The 7453-nt window shown below is 38.0% G+C and overlaps 1 pseudogene; it reads right to left on the bottom strand.

Moving 5' to 3' along the window:
• Positions 1 to 920: 920 nt before the first annotated feature.
• On the bottom strand, positions 921 to 1428 carry LOC102492286 (transcription elongation factor A protein-like 8; annotated as a pseudogene).
• Between the last annotated feature and the right edge of the window lie 6025 nt (positions 1429 to 7453).

The raw sequence follows: 7453 nt of genomic DNA on the forward strand, positions 1-7453 counted from the left end.
CAAACCTCTCCTTCCAGACTCAAACACCTAGAAAGGTAGGGCCATCTCTGCCTTTCTCTCTATATCTTTCTATTTATCTTTCTAAATACCTTTCTTATCTGTAAGAACTTTTTCTAGCCTGTGACCTCTTCTTTATCTTCCTAATTTCAGAATCCATGTATATCTGTGTTGTACCTTCCCCTTTCAAGGAAGATCCTCTCCTCCAAATCTCTCCTTCCAGACCCAAACACCACAACAGGAAGGGCCACCCAAACACCACAACAGTAAGGGCCAAGTCTCCCTTCTCTCTGTCTCTTCCTCTCTTTCTCACTGTCTTTAAGATTCCTTCTTATTTGTAAGACCTTTTTCTTGCCTCTGACCTCTCCTTTGCTTGCTAATGTCAGAATCAATCTACATCTAAGTGGTGCCCTGCCCATTTTTGAAACTAGAGTAACTAAAGACCCTCTGCTTGAAGCCTCTTTTTTTTTTAACTGTAATAATTGCCAGTTTTATTTCTATGGCTAAGAGAGTCAGAAGTAATTTGAGGTTTACAATTCTTTTTTATAGTTCTTTCGTCAAGAGGTTAGGTGCCCCCATTGCCCTTATAACCTGGTTGCAAATTATTTTACTTTTAATTGTTAAAAAAAAAAAAAACCTTTTGTGTGTGACTTGTGTTCATTTAAAAATACATAAGTGGAAAGTAAAAAAAAAAGAAATAAAAGAAACTTCAAACCACACAGAAATTAAACATGGTTGTTTTTTAAATATGTATACATATAGACACACACAATTTGGAATTTTATCCTATATAAGTGAGCTGATACTAAATATGATGCTTTATAATCTATTATGTTTTACATTACATTATGGAATGAATATATTTCCATGCATATGTGTAAAACTTCCCAGCTGAAAAAATAGACCTGGAAAATAGGCCAAAATCCAAAATCCAACAAGTTGCTGGTAACAAGGAAACTACCTAAAACAAAATTCCACCAGATGATTAAAAGTAAAATTAAGGCCAAAGATACGTCAGAAAATGCTAACAGAAAGAAAGCAGAGGCCAGATTTTAATATCAGACAAAAAAAGAACTCAAGGCCTAAAGCACACTGGATAAGGACGGCTGCATGAATGTCTTTGCTTCCAATGCATCATCACGGACTTGTTTCTTACTCTTCTTATCTCTTCCCTAAGCCTTTTCAATTTGTCTACTCCTCTTATCATTTCTTTACGGTAAAAATACCTAACGGAGTGTCCTCTTTCAATCCCTGGCTGGGCTGAGTTGGCCCTTCTCTAAGGATTCCTTCTGGTTCCTGGTTTACACCTTCTTCTTCGGGAGGCTGAGGGCTTCCTTCTGCCTCTTGTGGTACATTTTCCAAAGGGCGGTCTTCCTCTACCTTTGGCATGTTCTGTGGTTTTCCTTCACCTTCTTCACAAAATTTTTGCATGTTCACTATTTTTTATTATTTCTTTTTCGAGTAAATTAATCCTGCAGGGATCCAGGGGATTTTTCTTCTCTCTTCCCTCACTTTGATTTGTGTCGCGCCCAAAAGACCCAGAATCCTGAAAAGATCCGGGGCACTTTTCTCCTCCAGCAATAGAGAGCTGCTACAGGGAAACAGGCTCTGCACTATAAGGACTTCTGCACATGTCGACTCCTGGTCCTGAAGCCTCTTCTTCAAGATCCAAACACCTAGATATGTAGAGCAATCTCTGCCTTCTCTCTGTCTCTGTCTCTCTCTGTGTCTTTAAATTTATTTTTAACTTTTGCTCTTTTGCCCACAGGCCGATTCCACCTCTCCAACAGAACTCAATTTCATCTTCAAACCCCTGGCAAAACCAAGGACCCTGAGGCAGGGCTGGTCACTGGCCACAGCCCAGCTCCCCAAACCACATAGCACCCCCTGTCTGTAAACCTACAGGCACCTTCCATCTCTCCAACAGAACCCAGTTTCATCTCCAAACCCCTGGCAAAACTGGGGACCCTGAGGCAGGGCCCGTTACTGACCACAGTCCAGCTCCCCAAGCCTCAGAGCTCCTCCTGACTGTAAGCCTACAGGCAGCTTCCTCTCCAACAGAACCCAGTTCCATCTCCAACTCCCTGGAAAAACTAGGGACAGTGAGGCAGGGCTGGTCACTGGACACAGCCTACTTCCCTGAACCCCAGAGCTCCACCTGTCTGTAAGGCAACTTCCAACTCTCCAACAGAACCCAGTTCCATCTTCAACCCTCTGGCAAAAGCATGCTGGTGGTCATGATCTTTTCTTTATTCTTCTTTATATTCTTTTTGTTTCCCTCTTATATTGTCATTTCCTACTCATTTTCTATCCTTCTAAAGGGACTAGACAGGTCTAGAATCACATATTTAAAATACCCTAGTACTGTGAAGCTCCCTTAGATCCTCCTCTTACTGATCCACCTGTGAAAAAGGAGATCCTGTTCTTCAGACACCTGAATAGAAGACTCCTCTTGTGGAGAGCACATTGACAAACACAGCAGAAGAGAGATTTTGGCACACAACTTACCACAGCAAAAGGGAAGCACACTTGTTCCAAGTCAAGGAAACACTCTTTAAAAAGGTATACAGGGACCAGCAGTTGGTGTAATGGCTATGTTGCTGGGCTCCCACATAGTCAACCATGGTTTGGGTCCCGAACCTGGTGGCTTAAACTCATGCCAGGTGCGTGTGCATGCGTGCCCAAGATCCCGAGAGGAGAATGGAGGAGAAAGGATTGTGGCATGGCCATCCCCCTGGGGGGTGATTTCTCGCTTTCTGTCTCTCTGTCTCTCTCTGTCTGGTGAGTGCACGCACAAAAGAACACAATACCTCTCTTCCATCTCTTGAAAAAATAAAGGAAGTTACCAAATGTCAGAGAAATAATTTTAAACATTCATGGTGACAAAAATCTATGAGCTGAAACAGAAAAGAGACAACAAAATATTAGAGATTATAAAGTCTTTTCACAATATGAAAGAGGAAGTGGACATTATAAAAAAGAATCAGATGGAACTATTAGAGATAAAGTCTACAATAGAGGAAATCAAAAACTCTCTAGAAAGTACTAAAAGTTGACAAGACCATGCTGAAGATCAAATCTCTGATGTAGAATATGAAAATTCTGGTCTAGAAAAAAAAAAAAAAAAAAAGAAAAAAAACGAGAAAATAACCAAAAAAATGAGGATAATATACATGAAACCCTAGATTCTATTAAACGTCCAAACATTTGAATAATTGGAATCCCAGAAGGCAAAGAAACTGATAAGGGCATGGAAAATCTATTCCATGAAATCCTGGAAGAAGACTTCCCAAGTCTAGAGAAGCATTCACACATCCAGACCCAAGAAATACAAAGGACCCCAAATAGAATCAATCAACCCAAGATCTTCCTCAAGACACATCATAGCCAGACTGGCAAAGACCACAGATAAACACATGACACCAAAATTGGCAAGAGAGAAATGACAAGTGACCTACAAAGGTCATCCCATCAGGCTAACACCGGACCTTTCAATGGAAACAATGGAAGCAAGGAAAGAATGGGAAGACATATTGAAAGTGTTAAGAGAGAAACAATTTCAACCAAGATTATTATAACCAAGAAGATTATTCTTCATATGGGAAAAAAAGATTAAAATCTTCTCAGACAAACAAAACCTGAAAGAATTTGCCAATACATGACCAGCTCTTTAAGAAACTCTGAAGAGAGTGCTATTCTAGGAAAACTAAAGAATGAATAGACAGGGATAAGGGAATAAAAGTTCATTAAGACAATGGCCAAATTAAAGGTAGGGTCAAGTCTGGAAATATTGATGAAAATATTAAATGTTAATGGATTAAGTTTTCCAATCAAGAGACACAGACTGGTTGAATAAATAAAAAACCAGAAACTCTCTGTTGCCTACAAGAAACACATCTTGTGGATAAAGACATATCAGACTAAAAGTGAAGGGTTGAAAAAAGATATTCTATGCAAATAGGAACCAAAAAAGAGCTGGAGTCACGACACTCATTTCTGACAAAATAGACTTTAAAACCAAAACTGTTTGAAGAGACAAAGAAGGGCACTATATTGTAGTAAAAAAGTTATTCTATCAAGAAGATATAATGGTTATAAATGTCGATGCACCTAACCCAGGAGCACCCAAATATGTGAAGGAAAGAATGCTAGATCTAAAAGGAGAAATAGACTGTAACACACTAATTGTTGGAGATTTCAACACAACCACTGTCTCCTCTGGACAGATCATCTGGACAAAAACTAAGTAAATAGAAAAATGATCCAAATAAAACCATAACAAAAATAGACTTAATAGACATCTATGGAACTTTTGACCCAAAAACCATGAGATACACATTTTTCTCACCCCCATATGGACCTTTCAAAAATTGACCACATGACAGGGCAAAAGGCAAGCCTCTACAGACTCAAATGCATAGAAACTATAGCCAGAAGCTTCTCCAACCATGATGGAATTAAACTTGATTTTAATTTCAAGAGAAATCCTCAAAAACACACATATACATGGAAACTAAATAACCTGCCCCTGAATGACTTCACAACTACTGAAGAAATATAGACTGAAATCAAAAGATTCACGGAAGCCAATGACAATGAGGACATGAGTCTCCATAATCTTTGGGACATTGTGAAAGAAGTCATAAGAGGGAAGTTCATAGCAATAAGTGCACATAAGAAGAAGATGAAAAGAAGGCAAATTGACCACTTAACATCGTACCTAAGAGAATTGGAAAAGCAACAGCAAAAAAATCCAAAAAATTCTAGGAAAAAGGAAATAAAAATATCAATGCAGAAATAAATGAAATAGAAAATAAATGAACTATACAGAAAATAAATGAAAGCAAAACTGGTTATTTGAAAAGATAAACAAAATCGATATACTACTAGCGAGACTTACTAAAAAGAAGAGAGAAAGAAATCAGGTAAATCAAATTTGCAATGAAGCTGGCAATATAATGACAGACAGAACACAAATAGAAAACATCATTAGAGGATATTATGAACAAATACATGCTAATAAACAAGAAAATCTGGATGATGTTCGCTATGGGTTTCTTATAGATGGCTTTTATTGTGTTGAGATATATCCCTTCTACGCCAATTTTGCTGAGAGTCTTGATCATGAAGAGATGTTATATCTTATCAAATGTTTTTTTCTACATCAATCGGTATGACCATATGTTTTTTATCTTTCTTCCCGTTAATAGGATGTATTACATTTATGGTTTTGCGTATGTTGAACCAACCTTGCATTTCTGGAATAAAGCCTACCTGACCATTCGTTCATTCATGGAAGTCTCCATCACCCTTACCCTTAAAAAAGATAAGGACAGGACAGGGAAGGAAAACTATAGGACAATATCTCAGACAAATATAGATGCAAAGATTCTCAACAAGATACTAGCAAATCATTTCCAAAAACATAAAAAAAGATTATACATCACAACTAGGTAGGCTTTATTCCAGGGATGCAAATTGGTTCAACAAATGCAAAACCATAAATATAATACACCATATTAAGAGAAAGAAAGATAAAAACTATATGGTCATATTAATTGATGCAGAAAAAGCATTTGATCAGATACAACATCCCTCCATAATCAAGACTCTCAGCAAAATCGGCATAGAAGGTCATTTCTCCTTTTTTTTTAAGATACATTTGTCTTTTGCTATAGGGTGTGTGCACTCGCCAGAAAGATAGAGAGAGTTAGAGAGACAGAAAATGAGAAATCACCCCCCAGGGAAGATAGCCACACCACAATCCCTTCTCCTCCGTTCTCCTCTCAAGATCTTGGGCACACGCGCACACATGCCTGGCGTGAGTTTAAGCCACCGGGTCCAGGAGTCGAAACGTGGTTGATGACACGGGAGTCTAGCGACATAGCCATTATGCCAACTACTGGCCCAGAAGGGTCATTTCTCTATACAATAAAAGCTACCTATGAAAAACCCAAAGTGAACATCATCCTGAATGGAGAAAAGCTGAAAGCTTTTCCACTAAAATTTGGTACAAGACAAGAATATCCACTTTCTTCACTCCTTTTCAATATAGTACTGGAAGTCCTCGCCAACACAATCAGAAAAGATAATAATATAAAAGGCACTCAAGTAGGAAAAGAAGAGTTGAAATTCTCTCTATTTGCAGATGACAAGATAGTATACGTAGAAGACCCAATGGTATCCATGAAAAATTTCCTGAATGTAATGCATGAATACAGTAATGTTGCAGGATACAAAGTCAACATACAGTAATCTGTAACATTTCTGTATATGAACAGCAGGCAAACTGACATAGAACTGAAAAAAGTAATTCCATTTTTCATAGCCACAAAAAGTATAAAATACTTAGGAATAAATCTAACCAAAGAAGTTAAAGACCTCCACAAATAAAACTATGAGAAATTAAAAGAAGAAATTGAGAATGACATTAAAAAGTGGAAAGGCATCCCATGTTCCTGGATTGGCAAAATTAATATAATCAAAATGGCAATCCTACCCAAATTAATTTACATATTAAATGCAATCCCAATCAAAGTACCAAAGACCATCTTCACAGATCTAGGAAAAACAACTATACAATTTGTCTGGAATCATAAAAGACCTAGTACTGCCAAAGCAATCCTGCACACGAAGAGTGGAGTGGGTGGCATCTCACTCCCTAACCCAAAAAAATGCTACAATGCCATAGTAATTAAAACAGCTTGGTATTGGCACAAAAACAGACAGGTGGACCAATGGAACAGAATAGAGTCCCCAGAAATAAACTCCCAAACATACAGCCAACTGTTTTTTTTTTTTCTTAAAGAATTATTTACTTAATAGTATGTATTATTTTCTTTCTTCTTCATTTCTTTCTTTCTTTCTTTCTTTCTTTCTTTCTTTCTTTCTTCTTTCTTTCTATTTATTTCTATTTCTTTTATATATTCAATCATGCTACCCAGCTTACAAAATGAATTTTTCCAACATGTGTACATTTTAACTGTTTTTTGACAAAGGGTATCAGTCACTCAATTGGGAAAAAGAAAACTTATTTAGCAAATGGTGCTGGAAAAACTGGATGTTCACCTGTAGAAAGAGGAATCTGAACCCCTACCTCTCTCTATTGACAGAAATCAACTCAAAGTTGATCAGAGATCTAAACCTAAGACCTCAAACTATAAAACTGCTGCTGGAAAACACTGGGGAAACTCTGGGAGACATTGGGGTAGGCAAAGACTTCTTAAGTAAGTCCCCTGGAACACAGTCAATAATTCCAAAAGCAAACAAATGGGATTACATCAGATTAAGAAGTTTCTGGGGAACGAGCAGTTAGCATAATGGCTATGTCGCTGGACTCCCACGTAGTCGACCGCGGTTCACGTCCCGGACCCGGTGGCTTAAAACTCATGCCGGGCGCGTGTACGTGCGTGCCCAAGATCTCGAGAGGAGAATGAGGAGAATGAAGAAGGGATTG

This window comes from Tupaia chinensis, unplaced genomic scaffold, assembly GCF_000334495.1.
Source record: "Tupaia chinensis unplaced genomic scaffold, TupChi_1.0 Scaffold144586_1, whole genome shotgun sequence".
In the NCBI taxonomy this organism is placed as follows: Eukaryota; Metazoa; Chordata; class Mammalia; order Scandentia; family Tupaiidae; genus Tupaia; species Tupaia belangeri.